Here is a 19,254-nt window from a genome sequence, read left to right on the forward strand (position 1 = left end):
CATCTATTATCTCTTACAGTTTATCTAAGAGAGTCCAAGAATTCCTTAGCCTTTTCTGGATCCTTATACACGGATCCTTCATGGTTAAAGCGTAGCGTCGCTGGGTAGCGTAAGGACTACTGAGTATTTAAGTATTTAAGTATTTAAGAATAATACTTAAACGCTTCTTCGCCTCGTCGTATGCCTTCCTCTTTCGGACCAGAACTGGAGAAAAGTCCTGGAATAACATGATCTTGGATCCTTTATAGATTATAGCTTGGGGTCTTTTCCAAGATTTCTAGAAGCTTCTAGGAGTATCTCCCTCTCCCTATGCTCTGCAGCCGGAACAGGACTGGGCGGGGGCGCTGGTTCGAGCCGGGCCCGCGTATTGCGACCCGGTAGGCCCATTCTACCCTTACCTGGCCTGATCCAGCCTTCAGATTTAAAAGCTGTGGCAGCCACTGTTCGAGGAATGCTGTAAGCTGGCCTTCCACTTCCCGTTCGGGAAGGCCCAGCAAACGAATATTTTTTCGATGACGTCGATTATCGAGGTCATCAATGTAATTCTCTAAGGTCCAGACTCACTGTTTGAGAGTCTGGACCTGATCTACGGCTGATTGAGCTGTAGTTTCGGAGGTCACGGCCTTTAACTCCGCCCCTCCAACTCGGTGCTTGATTTCCTGGATGTCTCGGTCATGCTTCTGCAGCGCGGCCAAGAGTGAGTCCCATCGATTTCGGGATTCTTCAATAAAAGCGTCGATCTTCGCATCCAGTTTGGAGATAATTTCCACAAGGCTTGTCACTGTAGGTAAGTCCCCCGGGGCGGCTATGGACGCCTCTGCTGCAGCTGGAGAGATTGGGGGAGGGGGTCCTGTTTGCTCAGAGCTGTGGGCTCCCTTCCCTTTGGTCATTTTTACTAAATATTAGATTGTTTAAATTTAATATTAAACAACTAATTAAATTAAACAGCTATTATAAATGATTTGGTGAGTGTGGTGGGGGTGGGTGACCCACTTTACCCAAGTCTTGGGAGGAGCACTATAGACTCAGACTTGCTGGGTCGCCACCATCTTAGCACCCCCCCCCCCCCCCCCCCCCGCCCCCCCTACTTTTATGTGTTTAATTGGTGGACAGTTTCTCGTGAACAGAAACTATTCCATATCTTGGTTAGAGTCATGAAAGTATTCAGTTCCAGAGATAGAACTGCTTTTCTGTTGCTATCGCCAGGCAAAAGGATTATGTAATAATGTTCAGTTTAAAAATCCTTTGAACATTCTTGAGAAGTTAGGTTTTAACGTGGAACCATGGCTGTTTAATTGATGGCTTGTATCCTCAACTAACTTGAATATTGTAGATAACTCCAAGTCCTCAGTGAACAAGTATTTCTTCAATTTGCTTTATAATCAGATTGTACCTTTTGAAACAGACTGCGAGAAAAAAGGAAAAAGAGGAAGCAAGCCTTCCTGTTACAATCCATCTTTCTCTTTGTTGAGCTGCAAAAGCAGCTGCTCAAAATCTGGCTTATTTGTGTATTTCCATATCTGAGTTCATGGCTGACCAAGCTAAATAATTTGCAGTCCACTCTTTTACCTTCAGTACATGAAACATACTCACAAAAATCTAAGTCAAATAGGAGATAGGGATCTGAGTTTCAATGCCTTTTGAAAGTGTTAATTGATGCTCAGAATTTCCTTGTCTCTCTTACATTGGTTTCAAAAAACTGGAATATTCTGTGGTCAGCTGAATACTGTGGCGGTTTTAAGTTGGTGTTTTATCTTTGTTAAAAATGTGCATGTTGCACACAACTTTCAGGCCCAGTGACATTTTGTGATGGTGGAATAGCAATTTGGCAATGAGTTGATTTGGAAAATATCTTTACTTGAGTTTAATCTGAGAACTCACAAACAAATAAAGACTCACAGAGTGCCTTTCAGAAGCATAACACCTTCCAAAGTACTTTACAGCTCATGAAGTGAAGGGAATGAAGGGCTGCTATATGAGGAGTGGCTGAGGACTCTGGGTTTTGACTCAGTGGAGTTGAGAAGGATAAAGGGGGATCTTATTGAAACTTACAGAATACTCAGTCACCTGGATAGAGTGGACATGGAGAAGATGTTTCCACTAGAAGGAGAGACTTGGACCCAAGGGCACAGCATCAGAATGAAGAGACAACCCTTTAGAATTGAGATGAGGAGGAATTTATAAGCCAGAAGGTGGTGAATCTGGGAACTAATTGTGACAGAAGGCTGTGGAGGCCAAATCATTGACTGCATTTAATTCCAAGATAGTCGGGTTCTGCATTATTTAGTGAGTATGAGGAGAACAATGGGATTGAGAAATAGAGACACCGGAGATTAAATGAATCCTTTGAAGAGTATAAAGACAGTAGGAATATTTAAGAGGGAAATCAGGAGGGCAAAAAGAAGGCATGAGAGAGTTTTGACAAATAGGGTGAAGGAGAATCCAAAGGGATTTTATAAATATATTAAATACAAAAGGGTAAGTAGGGAGAGAATAGGGCCCCTCAAAGATCAGCAAGGCAGCCTATGTGTAGAACCGCAGGAGACGGGGGAGATACGAAATGAGTATTTTGCATCAGTGTTTATTATGGAGAAGGATGTGGAAGATACAGAAGATAGTGACATCTTGGAATATGTCCGTATTACACAGGAGGTGGTGCTGGATGTCTTAAAATATGTAAAGGTAGATATATCACCAGGACCTGATCAGGTGTACCCTAGAGCTCTGTGGGAAACTAGGGAAGTGATTGCTGGACCTCTTGCTGAGATATTTACATCATTGATAGTCACAGGTGAGGTGCCAGAAGACTGGAGGTTGGCTAATGTGGTGCCACTATTTAAGAAAGGTGGGAAGGCAAAGCCAGGGAACAATAGACCGGCGAGCCTGACATTGTTGGTCAGCAAGTTTTTGGAAAGATTTACATGTATTTGGAAAGGCAAGAACTGATTAGGTATTGTCAACATGGCTTTGTGCGTGGGAAATCATGTCTATCAAAATTGATTGAGTTTTTTGAAGAAGTAACAAAGAGGATTTCACACAAAGGCTGGTGAGTGTATGGAAAGAGCTGCCAGAGGAAATGGTGGAGGCCAGTACAATTACAACATTTAAAAAGCATCTGGAAGGGTATGGGAATAGGAAGTGTTTGGGGGATATGAGACAAGTGCTGGCAAATGGAACTAGATTAATTTAGGATAGCTGATCGGAATGGATGAGTTGGACTGAACGGTCTGTTCTGTGTTATACGTCTCTGTGAGTCTATGATTCTATATCAGCTATGATCGAATAGCGGAGCAGACTCAATGGGCCAAATGGCCTTGTTCTGTTCCTGTATCTGATGTCTTATGGAACTATTTCATGAAACGTTGTCACTATAATAATGTAGGAGACACTGCGGGCAATTTTTGCATTGTGATATGATAATAGCTAATATTCTGTGTTCATGTAGCTGTTTTTGTGATTTTGAATGAGGGATAAATGTTTGCCCAGACTCCAAGGATAAATCCATTGTCATTCTTTGAAATAGGGACATGGAATCTTTTACATTCACTGAAAAGAGCAGATAAAGTCTGACTCAACTTTTCATCCAACATTTCCAATAGCACACTATGCCTTAATGCTGCAATCAAGTTTCAGTCTAGATTTTGTTTTCAAATTGTAATTTGAACTAACAACCTTTTGATTGGGGATTGAATGCAACACACAAAGTTTTCAACTTTTTAAGAGCTTACATTTGAAAAATTTCTTTGTTTCTTAGTCGCACAATATCTCCTTCCTGTCTAACATTTCTAATAGGAAACATCATTTGACTGCTTAGTTTTACATCTCTTAGTAAATCTAACAGATTTTCAATTGGTCAGTATGTTGTCCTCTTACTGGAAGCTGCTTGATTAATCTTTGTTGTTTTTTAATAACATTACTCCAGGACCAATAATGCAATCTTTGACAGTCGGCTACCAGCTGCTGTATTAACAGATACCGATCAATGGTTCCCATAAAGTGGATATTGAAGTCTTGGGTCTACTTCAGTCTTGACTTTCTCAGTACCCCACCAAGGGGCATATAGTTTATGGTTGGTACATTGTTCCTGCAGGCGGAATGTGCACAAGTCTCATTAAGCTCCCAGGAGCTCACCATATACCCATCAAGCATCAACTTTCACTAATTGTATAAAAGTCCCAGGCCAAATAAAAATCCTGTCTTAATCCTATTGAACATATTTAATGTGAGTTAATGAGAGGCCACACAGAACATGCATCTGTTCTGTGCCAGCATCTTTAAGTTTGCCCCATAAATAATTACAACCTTGGATGCGATGCTAAGTCTTTTTTGAACCCTGTCATACCCAGATTGACTCTGAATTTGTTGTTTAAACTACATCATTGGATCTTGTATTGTGGTATTAGTCTTAACAGATGTTATTGACATAGTGACTTGACTGGAAGCTAAAATAATATTTAGCTTGTGCGCACTTGTGTGTTTTTGATTATGTGAGGTAGTTGGGGAGTGGTAGGGAGTGTGGTGGAAGAGGAAGAAGTTGTAATTAAAACACTGCAGTCTAATATGAGGTTAAGCAGTCTTTCATGTAATCAGAGATATCTTGCTTTCTATTTAGTTCAAAAGCAAACTTACTCACATCGTTATGACCTAAGTTATCTTTAGTATGAAAGCGCCTGACTTTGCTGTGAAGTCAGACCCATCTAGGCTCATGTGTGACTACGAATCTTGCCCTAATAATAACTAAAAGAAAATATTAAAATGGAAATAAATTCTATAATTGAGATAACAATGCATTTAACAGAAAATGCACTGCTTTAGAAAGTAATTTTCCTGTTTTCGCTTAATTAACTGGAAGGAGAAAGAGCACTGGGCAGAAAGATTTCCTTTGTTCACTGCATCAAATAATATTGTAACTGTTCTTTATAAATAAATTTATGATTTATTGCACTTTTTGCAAAGAGAATACTCCCTCCCCATTTGAACCACCTTTCACTGATTACAAATATGACATTTCAATTGCATTCAAATAATATTGTAAATGCATGCAATATGGAGAAATTACAACATGATCCACTGGTTTCATTCCACAAGTGAAGCACAATTGAGAAAGAATTAATGTTTAAATGGATTACAATTCCAAATAAAAAATAACTTCAAAATGTCAATATGTCAATATTCTTCTTGGAGTGTATTTTACTTTCCATAACAAAATGAATCTATATATTGTGGTACTTGTGTAGGAAAGGGAGCAAGTGATTTCCTCTGAGAGTTCAGTAGACTGGGTAACATCACATGCATATGTAAATAAGATGTCATGTCTTAGGCACTTTTAATCACATGTAAGGATAAAAATATATTACAAAGACCATTTTGAAAATTCTAAATGAAAATAAGTGTTACCAAAAGCTGAATACTATATTTCTGAAACTTCACTCATCACAGCACAAAATATTTAGGCCATCTATTAAGATATTTGCCACCTTGCCTGCAGCAAAGGCATCTCCTGTCCGCTGAGTGGAGAAGACATTGAAGTTGGAAAGAAACTCATGACTCACTTGATGATTGCGCCAGCTGATGGGAGCATTGTGGAGCTGGGAAAGGGAGGGGAGTGGAAGAATATTGTAAATACTGCAATAATAAATGGCAAACTGCTTTGTGAGAATGTGTTCCCTTGATCAAATTATTTGTTGCCATGGTGAAAGTACATTCCCAAGACGCCCAGAATCAGCCAAATATAATCTGTTGAATAATAAGATAATCCCATTGGACCGTTCGTGCATCTGGACCTGTGCTTGAGAAAATGTTTAGGCTTAACAGTGGCAGTGGGGGTGGGGGAGTGGATATTGTTGGTCAGTAGAGGGGCAAGACACAGTGGAAACCTCCCACTGTACAATATACACCTGCCATTTTTAATGCAGTTTTTGGCAAAGCTACCTTAATTTCATTAAGTAATGAGAACACCTTATTGAGTAGGAGGATAAATTAAGATATGTGTAATTTTATAGGTGCACAAACCATTTTTGATTTAATTTATGTTCTATATTTTGATAATTATCTCAAAATGAAATAAACAGGTTAAAAGCATGGGTAGACTTTTTCAAAGTAATTTTGCAAAGTACAAAGTGATACATTTTTGTGCAGGCAGAAAATTCAATCATTGTTGTCCAACTTGGTCTATCAACACCATTGGGAACCAATTCAACAACGAAATTAGAACAGGGAGGGTATCCAAGTTTAGTTGCTAGATTTGTTATCAGAGAGACTATCAAAGTTGCACAAAAGTTCAAACAGAAGCACCAACGTCACTTGCACAGGATATCCTGAACATTGCTGATAATGAACATTACTGAACATTACTAATTAGTAAGTTGGGGCCATTCAATGCATACAATTTTCTTAAAATCATTGAAGCTGGTTAAATGACTGAAATACAATGCAGGTGAATTCACAATTATATTTGTGATTTTACTTAGATTATTCCAGTGGCAAAGGGAAGTGAAGGTACAAATCTGTTTCGAGAGTGAGTTGTGAAAAAGATGGAGATTAATTTGGAAAATAGCCACCCAGCCACGGTGGGAACCCTGGTCCAGCCAGTCTCGTGATATCTAAGTAGGCACACTGCTCAGTGGGACCATTATGAAAAAGGCAGCAATACCTGACAGCCATCAAGTATAAAGAAATATTGAAATGATATGGGATAACCTGTGATCCACTTAGCATGGCCTTAAATAAAGCAATAAATTTATCTTCTGTGAATCTTATTTAGATCACACTTGCACCATTGTGTACAACTCTGATCATCATATTATGAAAAGGATAAACTGTAAAGTAATCAGAAAGGGTGAAGACAATATACAAGGGTGATGCCCGATTATAGTGTTATTCAGAAAGGATGAACAGACTGGATTGCTTTTATTTGGAATGAGGCTGAGCAGTGATTTATTCAAGATCTTTAAAATTATGAAAGGATTTGTTAGGGGAGGTGAATACTTCCATTGCAGGGGAGTTCAAAACTGTGGAAACACAAAGGGTTGGATTTTATGTGTGTGCAACAATGCTAGAATCTCGCAACCTAGTGACCTTTTGACATCTTATAAAGACCATGTATTTTTATTTTTCTGAACTTTTGATTGTAGATTAAGACGGGAAAAGCATTGGTTTTAAAATTCAAGGATTATTGAATATTTGCTGCACTTTGTAAAAACAAGAAACCTAACATACATTGTATGGACTGTGAAAGAGTCAGCAATGGAGAATCTGTGTAGGAGACTATGAACTGGACACAGAAAATCCTTTGACAGCAGCTTCCAAGCCCATGACCATTTTTATCTGGAAGTACAAGAGCAGCAGATACAGTATATGGAAACACCACTCACAGATTCCCTTCCAAACCACTCACCATTCTAACTTGGAAATACATCACCATTTCTTCACTGTTACTGGGTCAAAATTGCTGGAATTCCCTACCTAAGGGCATTTTGGGTCAATCTACAGCACATGGACTGCAGCCAGTTCAACAAGTCACTTCACCACCACCTTCTCAAAAATGACTAGGATGGGCAATGAATGCTGACCCAGCCAACAATGACATCCCAAGAGTGGATACAAAAGAAACCCTGAAAGTTGAGGGCTGTGAATGAAGTAGGTTCTTCTGGAACAGTAGCAGAGCATATAGGAGTCACTTGCAAAGAGATGAGAAGAGTCTATCTCAGGCATAAGTGGCATGATAGTATACAGTTCTGGCACCACATTGTAGGAAGGATGTGAATGATTGGAGACAGTGCCCAAGATGTTTACAAACATGGTTCCAGGGACCATTCAGCATTGTTTTTCTTAGAGAAAGCTGAGGTGGGATTTGATAGAGGTTTTCAATTTCATCAGGCATCTAGACAGAATAGATAGGGAGAATTAGTCCCAGCTTATGAGTTATGGATGGTGCTGAACATTGAGTAATTATCAGTGAGCATCCCTATTTCTGACCTTATGGTGGAAAGATGGTCATTGTTGAAACAGCAGATGATGGTCGTGCTCCCACAGTGTCATAATAGGACCGAGATGTTTGAGCCCCAACAACCACAACCTTTATGTTAGGTATGAGTCCAGGCAGTGGAGAGTTTTCCCTTGAATGCACACTCAATCTGAACTTACCTCTGGAGTTCAGCTCTTTCATCCAATGTCTTGGACCAAGGTTGTATTTAGGTAAGGAGCTTGGTGGCTGCGGCAGAATTCAAACTGATCATCAGTGAGCAAGATTTTCCTTTGCTAGTGCTGCTTGTTAGCTCTGTTGACTCGCCTATCCACTGCTTTATTGATGATCGAGAGTAGATGGCGAGGGTGGTAACTGAGGTTGGATTTTTCCTGTTTTTAGTGAATTGTACATACTGGACATTTTTCCACATTGTGGCTGAAAATGCCAGTGTTGTAGCTGTATTGAAACTAGTGTTGTAGCCACAGTGGAACAACTTGGTTAAATGTGGGGCTAGCTCTGGACCACAAACGTTCACTGCCATTACTGGAATGTTGTCAGGACTTACATGAATAGAAAGAAGCTACTTCTTTTATTTTAAAATATACTTTATTTATAAAAAAGTATCTTTATATGCATACATAGTCACAAACAAAGTTTGATTCTGAGCAGTAGCATATTGAGGAAACAAAATCAGTGGTGTTTGACTAACCTACAAATCAAAGATTTGTCTTACACATACAACACTATATTTATATACATTTAAGGCACCAAGACAGTCTGATAACTCAACGGACCCCCATTTCACTTCGGCAGAAAGACCTCAGAAAGTGGTTTTTCCCCACTGCACCTTGGCGGCAGCTGCCCCAAGATTTAGTGTGTCCCTCAACACATAGTCCTGCACCTTGGAACGTGCCAGTCTGTAACATTCAGTTGGTGCACACTCCTTCTTCTGGAAGACCAACAAGTTTGAGCAGACCAAAGAGCATCTTCCACTGATTTGATATTCCTCTAGGTACAGTCAATTTTTGTCTTGGTGTGTGTCCTTTGGAACAGACCACAGAGCACAAAGTCATGCATCATGGAGCTGCTGGGGATAAACCTCGACAAAAACTGTTGCATCTCTCTCTAGACTTACTTGGCAAAGACCCATTCTAGAAGGAGACATGTGACAGTCTCTACCCCCTCCCTGCAGGGTAGCGTGTGGTGGCACAGACCAACTGGGGGTTCATAAAGGATCTCACCAGCAGCCAAGTGATATATTGGTGCCTGTTAGAATGTTTTGATGATGAGGCATTTGACATCAGCAAACTTACTAACCCACCCTTCCACCTCTTCATCCAATTCATTTATAAAAACTACAAACAGCAGAGGCCCGAGTCTGCTCAGGGAACCATGTGACAGGATCCACCCTTTCCTTTTCACACAGGGTCTCAAGGATGCTATGTGCTGACCCCTTCCTGATGGACTTGTGGTCAAAGGTGTTTCTTTTTGCAACTTTCTCCACAAAGGACAGATGATATGGGATGGTCCATCTACTTGCAGCGTTCCATGGCAATGAGGCCAGTCCCATCCTTCACAACACCGGGACAGGTTATAGAGTCATAGAGATGTACAGCCTTTGGTCCAACTTGTCCATGCTGACCAGATATCCCAACCTAATCTAGTCCCACCTGCCAGCACCTGGCCCATATCCCTCCAAACCCTTCCTATTCACACACCCATCCAAATACCTCTTAAATGTTGCAATTGTATGAGCCTTCACCACTTTCTCTGGCAGCTCATTCTGTAAATGCACCACCCTGTGTGTGAAAAAGTTGCCCCTTAGGTCTCTTTTATATCTTTCTCCTCTTAGCCTAAACCTATGCCCTCCAGTTCTGGACTCCCCCACCCAAGAGAAAAGACCTTGTCCATTTAGCCAATCCATGCCCCTCATGATTTTATTAACATGTATAAGGTCACCCCTCAGCCTCCGACGCTTCAGGGAAAATAGCCCCAGCCTGTTCAACCTCTCCCTAGAGCTCAAACCCTCCAATCCTGGCAACATCCTTGTAAATCTTTTCTGGACCCTCGAGTTTCACAACATCCTTCTGATAGGGAAGGAGACCAGAATTGCATGCAGTGTTCCAAAAGTGGCCTAATCAATGTCGTGCACAGCTGCAACATGACCTCCCAACTCCTGTAGTCAATATTCTGACCAATAAAGGAAAATTTACCAAACGCTTTCTTCACAATCCTATCTACCTGCGACTCTACTTTCAAGGAGCACTCCAAGGTCTCTTCATTCAGCAACACTCCCTAATATCATACCATTAAATGTAAAAGTCCTGCTAAGATTTGCTTTCCCAAAATACAGCACCTTGCATTTATCTGAATTAAACTCCATCTGCTACTTCTCAGCCCATTGGCCATCTGATCAAGATCCTGTTGTAATCTGAGGTATCCACTCAGATTACTTTGCTGTCCACTACACCTCCAATTTTGGTGTCATCTGCAAATTTACTGACTATACCTCTTATGCTCACATCCAAATCATTTATATAAATGACAAAAAGCAGTGGACCTAGCACTGATCCTTGTGGCACTCCACTGGTCATAGGCCTCCAGTCTGAAAATACAGCCCTCCACTCCCACTCTCTGTCTTCTACCTTTGAGCCAGTTCTGTATCTAAATAGCTAGTTCTCCCTGTATTCCACGTGACCTAACCTTGATAACCAGAGTCTAGATTAGAGTGGTGCTGGAAAAGCACAGCAGGTCAGGCAGCATCCGAGAAGCAGGAAAATCATCATTTCGGGCAAAAGCCCTTCATTAGGAATAGAAGCTGGGTGCCTGCAGAGTGGAGAGATAAATGAGAGGGGGGTGGGGGTGGGGAGAAAGTAGTATAGAGTACAATAGGTGAATGGGGGTGGGGGTGGAGGTGATAGGTCAGAGAGGAGGGTGGAGTGGATAGGTGGAAAGGAAGATAGGCAGGTGGGACAGGTCATGAGGGCGGTGCTGAGCTGGAAGGTTGGAGCTGGGTGAGGTGTGGGAAGGGGAAATGAGGAAACTGGTGAAATCCACATTGATGCCATGGGGTTGAAGTGTTCCAAGGCAGAAGATGAGGCGTTCTTCCTCCAGGCGTCTGGTGGTGAGGGAGCGGCGGTGGAGGAGGCCCAGGACCTCGGCATGAGGGGGTGTTGAAATGTTGGGCCACAGGGCGGTGTGTTGATTGATGTGGGTGTCCCGGAGATGTTCCCTCAAGTGCTCTGCTAGGACGCGTCCAGTCTTCTCAATGTAGAGGAGCCCGCATCGGGAACAACGCATACAATAAATGATATTGGTGGATGTGCAGATAAAACTTTGGTGGATGTGGAAGGCTCCTTTGGGGCCTTGGATGGAGGTGAGGGAGGAGGTGTGGGCGCAGGTTTTGCAATTCCTGCGGTGGCAGGGGAAGGTGCCAGGATGGGAGGGTGGGTTGTTGGGGGCGTGGACCTGACCAGGTATTCACAGAGGGAACGGTCTTTGCGGAAAGTGGAAAGGGGTGGGGAGGGAAATATATCCCTGGTGGTGGGGTCCGTTTGGAGGTGGCAGAAATGTCGGTGGATGATGTGTTTTTACCCAACCTTGCTGACCAGTCTACCAGGAGGAACATTGTCGAACACCTTTCTGAAGTTCACATAGATCACATCTACTGCTCTGACCTCATCAATTCTCTTTATTACTCCTTCAAGACACTCAATCAAGTTTGTGAGACATGATTTCCCACGCACAAAGCCATGTTGACTATCCTTAATCAGTCCTTGCCTTTCCAAATACATGTACGTCCTGTCCCTCAGGATTCCCTCCAACAACTTGCCCACCAACCACATCAGGCTCACCGGTCTACAGTTCCCTGGCTTGTCTTTACCGCCCATCTTAAACAGTGGCACCACGTTTGCCAACCTCCAGTCTTCCGGCACCTCACCTGTGACTATTGATGATACAAATATCTCAGCAAGAGGCCCAGCAATCACTTCTCTAGCTTCCCACAGTGTTCTAGGGTACACCTGATCAGATCCCGGGGATTTACCTACTTTTATGCGTTTCAAGATATCCAGCACTTCCTCCTCTGTTATATGGACATTTTTCAAGATGTCACCATTTATTTCCCTACATTCCATATCTTCCATGACCTTTTCCACAGTAAACACCGATGGAAAATACTCGCTTAGTATCTCCCCCATCTCCTGCAGCTCCACACAAAGGCCGCTTTGCTGATCTTTGAGGGGCCCTATTCTCTCCCGAGTTACCCTTTCGTCCTTAATGTTTTTGTAAAAGCCCTTTGGATTCTCCTTAATTCTATTTGCCAAAGCTATCGCATGCCCCCATTTTGCCCTCCTGATTTCCCTCTTTAGTATACTCCTACTGCCTTTATACTCTTGTAAAGATTCACTCGATCTATCCTGTCTATACCTGACATATGCTTCCTTCTTTTTCTTAAACAAACTCTCAATTTCTTTAGTCATCCAGCATTCCCTATCCCTACCAGCCTTTCCTTTCACCCTAATAGGAACATACTGTCTCTGGACTCTCGTTATTTAATTTCTGAAGGCTTCCCATTTTCCAGCCATCCCTTTACCTGCAAACATCTGCCTCCAATCAGCTTTTGAAAGTTATTACCTAATACCGTCAAAATTAACCTCCCTCCATTTTAGAACTTCAACTTTTAGATCTGGTCTATCCTTTTCCATCACTATTTTAAAACTAGTAGAATTATGGTCGCTAGCCCCAAAGTGCTCCCCCACTGACACCTCAGTCACCTGCCCTGCCTTATTTCCCAAGAGTAGGTCAAATTTTGTACCTTCTCTAGTAGGTCCATCCATATACTGAATCAGAAAATTGTCTTGTACACACTTAACAAATTCCTCTCCATCTAAACACTATGGCAGTCCCAGTCTATGTTTGGAAAGTTAAAATCCCCTACCATAACCACCCTGTTATTCTTACAAGTAACTGATCTCCTTACAAATTTCTTTCTCAATTTCCTGCTGACTATTAGGGGGTCTGTAATACAATCCTAATAAGGTATTCATCCCCTTCTTATTTCTCACTTCCACACAAAGAACTTCCCTGGATGTATTTCTGGGAATATCCTCCCTCAGTACAGTTGTAATGTTTTCTCTTATCAAAACCATCACTCCCCCTTCTCTCTTGCCTCCATTTCTATCCTTCCTGTAGCATTTGTATCCTGGAACATTAAGCTGCCAGTCGTAGAATCATAGAGTCATAGTTTCTGCTATTGCTATGATATCCCAGTCCCATGCTCCTAAACTTTCCTTAAGTTCATCTGTCTTCCCTGTTAGGCGTCTTGCATTGAAATAAATGACGAAGGGCTTTTGCCCGAAGTGTTGATTTTCCTGCTCCTCTGCTGTGCTTTTCCAGCACCACTCTAATCTAGTTTAATTTATCAGTCCTACCTTGTTGTCTGCTTTGTCCTTGCCTGCCATGATTGTTTGACTCGCCTTTGTTCTCAACTGTACCAGTCTCAAATTAATCTCTTTCTTCACCATCTCCCTGGATCTCACCACCTCCCCACCTTATTAGTTTAAATCTTCCCAAGCAGCTCGAGCAAATCTCCCTGCCAGTATATTAGACCCCTTTCAATTCAAGTGCAATCCGTCCTTCTTGTACAGGTCACTTCTACCCCAGAAGAGATTCCAATGATCCAAAAATCTGAATCCTTCTCCCATACACTAGCTCCTCAGCCATGCATTAATCTGCTCTATCCTCCTATTTCTATCCTCACTAGCTTGTAGCATTAGGAGTAATCGAAACTTACTACCTTTGAGGACCTCCTTTTTAAACTCCTGCCTATCTCTCTGTATTCTCCCTCCAGAATCTCATCCTTTTCCCTTCCTATGCCATTGGTTCCAATAATGTACAATGACCTCCTGCTGGGCCTTCTCTCCCTTGAGAACATTCTGCATCCTCTCTAAAGCATCCTTGATCCTATCACCAGGGAGGCAACACACCATTCTGATTCTTTGCTGATGGCCACAGAAATGTCTGTCTGTGCCTTGGACTAGAGAGTCCCCTAACACAATTGATCTCTTGGAATCCGACGTACCCCTCATTACATTGGAGCCTGTCTCAATACCAGAAACTTGGCTGGTCATGCTACATTCCCCTGAGGATCCATCACCCTCTACATTTTCCAAAACAGCATACTTCTTTGAAATGGGGATAGCCACAGAAGACTCCTGTACTACCTGCCTACATCTCTTACCTTTCCTGGAGTTAATCCATCTATATGACTGTATCCCGCAACTTTTCCCCTTTCTATAACTGCCTTCCACCATACCGCCTTGTTCTTATAAAGTCCTCATTGCCTCTATCTTTCACTCCAATAGATCCACTCGATCTGAGAGAATTCACAACCAATGGCATTTATTGCTGATATAATCCTCAGTAACATGTAAACTCTCCCTAAACTCCCACATCTGACAAGAAGAGCATATCACTCTACTAAGGGCCATTTTTGCTTCTTCCAATCTGCAGACCCAGAAAATCCCTCTACAAAACACTGCTCCCAGCTAACCTAATACTTATGACTTTAATTTTCAAGTTTAATCAACAGACATATCTCAATAAAACATATAATCAAGAAAGCACCCACTCTACTCACTACTGCAGACTGACAGCAAGGCCACGCTTAAAACTATTTACTTATCTGTTTCTGTGCTGTGACCTCTGTTAAACAGGTTTCTTCATTATCAGTTGTGAATTTCACTGTTTGTTAATTTTCCCAAATGCACTCCGATGTCCAGCGATACATGAATTCAAACAGCAAAGGCAGTAACTGTGCAGGTTCACTGCCCTATCAGTTAGCAGAGTGGGTTTCTTTCTCTCTCTCTCTCCCTCCTGCACAGACCATGTGCCGCCTTTGTCTGTCCCTCTCCCTTCTAAAAGAGCCATTATTTTGACTTCTTTTTTCTCCAAAGTTCCAAAACAATGCAACAGCATATATAACAGTAATTGCTGGGATTTAAGGGAATCACCCCCAACACCTAAGATACCTCAAAAAAGGAGCAGCTTGTTACAGCCATAAATTTTTCCTGTCCTCCATATTTCCATGTATTCAATAACCAAGGAATGTGGATTTCAAGCAATCAGTCGAAGATTAGATGGAAGTGGAGGAGAAATGTTTTCACCAAAGGATAAGGGTTGGAACCTGAATCTTAATGTCTGAAGGGGTGGTAGAGTGAGAAGGACCGCACCAGAATTAAAAAAAAACACTTGGATATAACCAGCAAAAGCCATTCCCAAAGCTGAATGGTGATATTGGTCTTTAGTTACAATCAATGGTCTAAAATGCAGATTAAGTCTTCAAAATGTGTAAACTAACCTCTGCATACGTATTGTGAACAAACCCTTTCATAGAAATTGATAAGAAAGCAACAGGCTGTATTGAATGCTGATTGACAAATTCTCTGTCATGGTTTCTATCCCCCAGTTATTGCTGATGTCTCACCTTTTTTTGGGGGGGCGGGGGTAAATTTCAGGCAGCCTGTGAAAGCAGTGTTAAACCGCAAAGCCCAAAGTTAGTACTTTTAATGATAACTCACTTCTCTTGAAGGGAGGTTTGCACATTAACAGAGCCTACAGTGTGTAATTCTGATGTTAGTGACTGGAACTGCTTTCCTGATGCACTCACATATTCCTGGATTTCACCACTACCTGCAATCAAACCTAAATCCACAAACACTAAATCCTCTCCCCGCCACACTCTTCCCTTGTGGGAATAGAAGCCTTCATCATAGTAGTCTCTAAGAAACCAAATGAATTTGAATGAAACTGCCTTACCAAAACCTCAGAGTCATAATGACACAGAAAGCGTACTGGTCTCTATTGGGCAATCCAATCAGTGCCCATTCGCCTTCTCTATCGATATACAAGTTTATTTCATCATGCGCCCATTCAGTTTCCTTTTGAAATTGTTCAATGACTCCACTTCAACCCCTTTTGTAGATGGTGAGTTTCAGGTCATTAATAATTGCTGCATAAAAAAAGTTCTTCCTCACATCATTCCTGTATCTCTTATCCAAATTCTTAAAGCAACATCTCCCAGTCTTTTACTGTCAGCTAATGGCAAGACCTTTCCTGCACCTACCTTGTTGAAACCTGTTACAACCTTGTTCACATCTATCAATTCAGCCCTGAATTGCATTTGCTTCAAGAAATACAACTCAACCTATCCAAGTTATAAACTTGTAGCTAAAAATTCTTCATTTTTGGAATAATTCTGACAAATTGTCTCTGTTTCCTCTTTGAACCTTTACATCCTTCATAAAATGTGATGACATGGAAGAATATAATAATATTGAATATTTTAGTGTAGCTTAATTAGAGTTTTAAGGTTTAAGCATAACATGCCTGTTTTTGTACACATTTACAAAGCCCAAGGTCCCATATGCTTTGCTCATTACACTCACAGTATGTTCGGCCATATTCAAAGATCAATGCCTTTGAATCCATGGTTCTTTTAAGTCTGCACACTCTTTAAAACTGTACCATTTAGTCTATATTGCCTTTTGCTATTCCTTCTGCCAAAATGCATTACTCTCCTACTTCTCTCTATTGAATTTCTTCTATCATTTGTCTGTCTGTTTTGCTATATATTCCTGTCCTGTTACAATTAATTGCCGCACTGTTTACCACACTTGAAAGTTTAGTATTGTTACGACATTAGGTAAACCCTCCTGCTTAATTTACAACAGCAACGTAGAAAAGATTTATCCGTGCACTAATCTGTGAAAATTTGAGAGGCCAAGAACTATTTAAAGTAAAAATTAACAACTTTATTTCTTAAAGTATAACAGAGAATAATTAACTAACAACTATTTATATCTCCTTCCTCTAACCTATCTTTTGCTTTCCCTTCTATAATACTAGTCCGATAAAACTCCCAATTAAGATTTACCAAACAAAACTTCTTACCTCAAAATTAGACAGTTTTGGGTTCTTCTCTGTATTCCTGTCTTCTTTTCTTCTTCTTGGAGATTTTGCTTCACAGGTTACTGATCGATAGAGGTACCTTTAAGAGAGCTATTCTCTGGGAAGTTTGCAGATGTCATTGGCTTGGCAGTTCTCCTGTGAACTGTTCAATTTTCCCTAGTCTTATAACCCCAAAGTATTGGGTTGTGTCATTGACTTTCAAGATTGTCAATGTACTAAATTCAAACTTGATTGGAATTTGATATTTTTTAGGTGTATAATTTAAACTGATTGGCTGAATTCAAACTTCTTTTTGTCTCTTAGCAACTCAGCCAATGCTATCTGTTCTGAACCAAATGTTACTTTGTAAAATCTCCGGCACTCGGTATATTTGCCAAGTTCTTCACTCTCTTAAAGGTACAGTACACTTCTACACCTTCATAACAGTATCATTAACAAATTTGAAAGGAAATGTTAATCTGCATTCATTACGTATATCAAAAATGTACTATTCCTTGCACTGATCCTTAGGGAACACAATTGTCCTTCATTGTCCAGTTTGAAAAACAACCAGTTACCATGATTGAAAGAGAAAATGCTGGAAAATCTCGGCAGGTCTGGCAGCATCTGTAAGGAGAGAAAACAGCTGATGAAGTCTAACTAACACTTTGTCAAAGGGTTGAGCTTTGACAATGGGTCAGTTAGACTCGAAACATCAGCTCTTTTCTCTCCTTACAGATGCTGCCAGACCTGCTGAGATTTTCCAGCATTTTCTCTTTTGGTTTCAGATTCCAGCATCCGCAGTAATTTGCATTTACATTTACCATGATTGCCTGTTTTCTGTCCTTAAACTAATATTTACCTCAGCTGAACCTTGTATTCCATAAGGCTTAATTTAAACCAGTCTTTTATGCAGTACTTATTGAAAAGCTATTTTATGGTCTACATATGAGACATCTATCACATTCCTCTCATGAGGTTTCTGTAACTGCATCAAAAAATCAACTAAGTTAGTCAAGCATAATTTTACAAATGTGTGCTGGTTCCTTATAATTAATTTAAACCTTTCCTAATGCATGTTAATTCTTCCTATTGTTATTTTTCTGAACCCACCCAAAACAATGTTCACAATTTATGCTTATACTTAGCTGAAAATGTGTTGCTGGAAAAGTGCAGCAGGTCAGGCAGCATCCAAGGAGCAGCTACCTGACCTGCTGTGCTTTTCCAGCAACACATTTTCAGCTCTCCTGCTCCTTGGAAGCTGCCTGACCTGCTGCGCTTTTCCAGCAACACATTTTCAGCTCTGATCTCCAGCATCTGCAGTCCTCACTTTCTCCTATGCTTACACTTAGAACAAGTATTCTTGCAACCTTTCTTTAATAAGCCTGTTAAATTTTCCACTTTTCAATCTCTGGCACTTCTGCAGGTGTTTGCATGATTATGACAAGCCAGTTTTCCATTTCTACCCCACCTCAATTAGTAACATGGGAGACTTGCTCTACATACAAGTGATTTATATACCCTAGACAGGATTTACAGTGTATCTTGCCTCTCAGTTTTCATGTAAACCATTACATCTACCATTTTGGTTTTTACTGATAGTTTATCAGCACTCTTTGCCTTTGGAAACATTGATACAAATAATGTAAGGATTTTCCTCCAGCTGGTGTTCTACCAAATGTGGCAATACTTATTTTATCCCTTGGAGACAGGAACTACAGATGCTGGAAGGTCAGAGTGGATATAGTGTGGAGCTGAAAAAGCACAGCAGGTCAAGCAGCATCAGAGGAGTAGGGGAGGTGATGTTTCAGGTTGGAACCTTTCATCCCCTTTGATGCTGCTTGACCTCCTGTGCTTTATTCAGCTGCACTCCTTATGTTATCCCTTGTAACAAAGGAAATTGGCATAAATAATGTGGTATTGCAGAATCCAACAGTCATTTATTACCTCTACATATTATGTACAAGAATCACATTACTCAGAAGCCTGAATGAAAGAACAGCATGCTTCCATTTGTGTACCCTGCTTCATGTGAACTGATTTAAGATGAAGTATGTGACCTTTATATCCTTTGATCACATGCCTCAACACAGTGATGATATCATGAGCATATCTCTTAAGGTGTACTAACATACTGACTGTGAGACATGAAACAATATCCTCTTCTTTTCCTGAAGATAAGCAGCCTCATCCCAAATGAATGCAGCGGTATATAGGCTTATGTTGTCAATTTGATTATTATACAAACAGGTCAAACATAACTTATAAGGTTAACAATTCAAACCTCAAGGTAATGCCTTAGAGGTTTGCCAACTCACCCTGACCTGCTGATTATACAC

This window comes from Chiloscyllium punctatum, chromosome 8, assembly GCF_047496795.1.
Source record: "Chiloscyllium punctatum isolate Juve2018m chromosome 8, sChiPun1.3, whole genome shotgun sequence".
Lineage (NCBI taxonomy): Eukaryota > Metazoa > Chordata > Chondrichthyes > Orectolobiformes > Hemiscylliidae > Chiloscyllium > Chiloscyllium punctatum.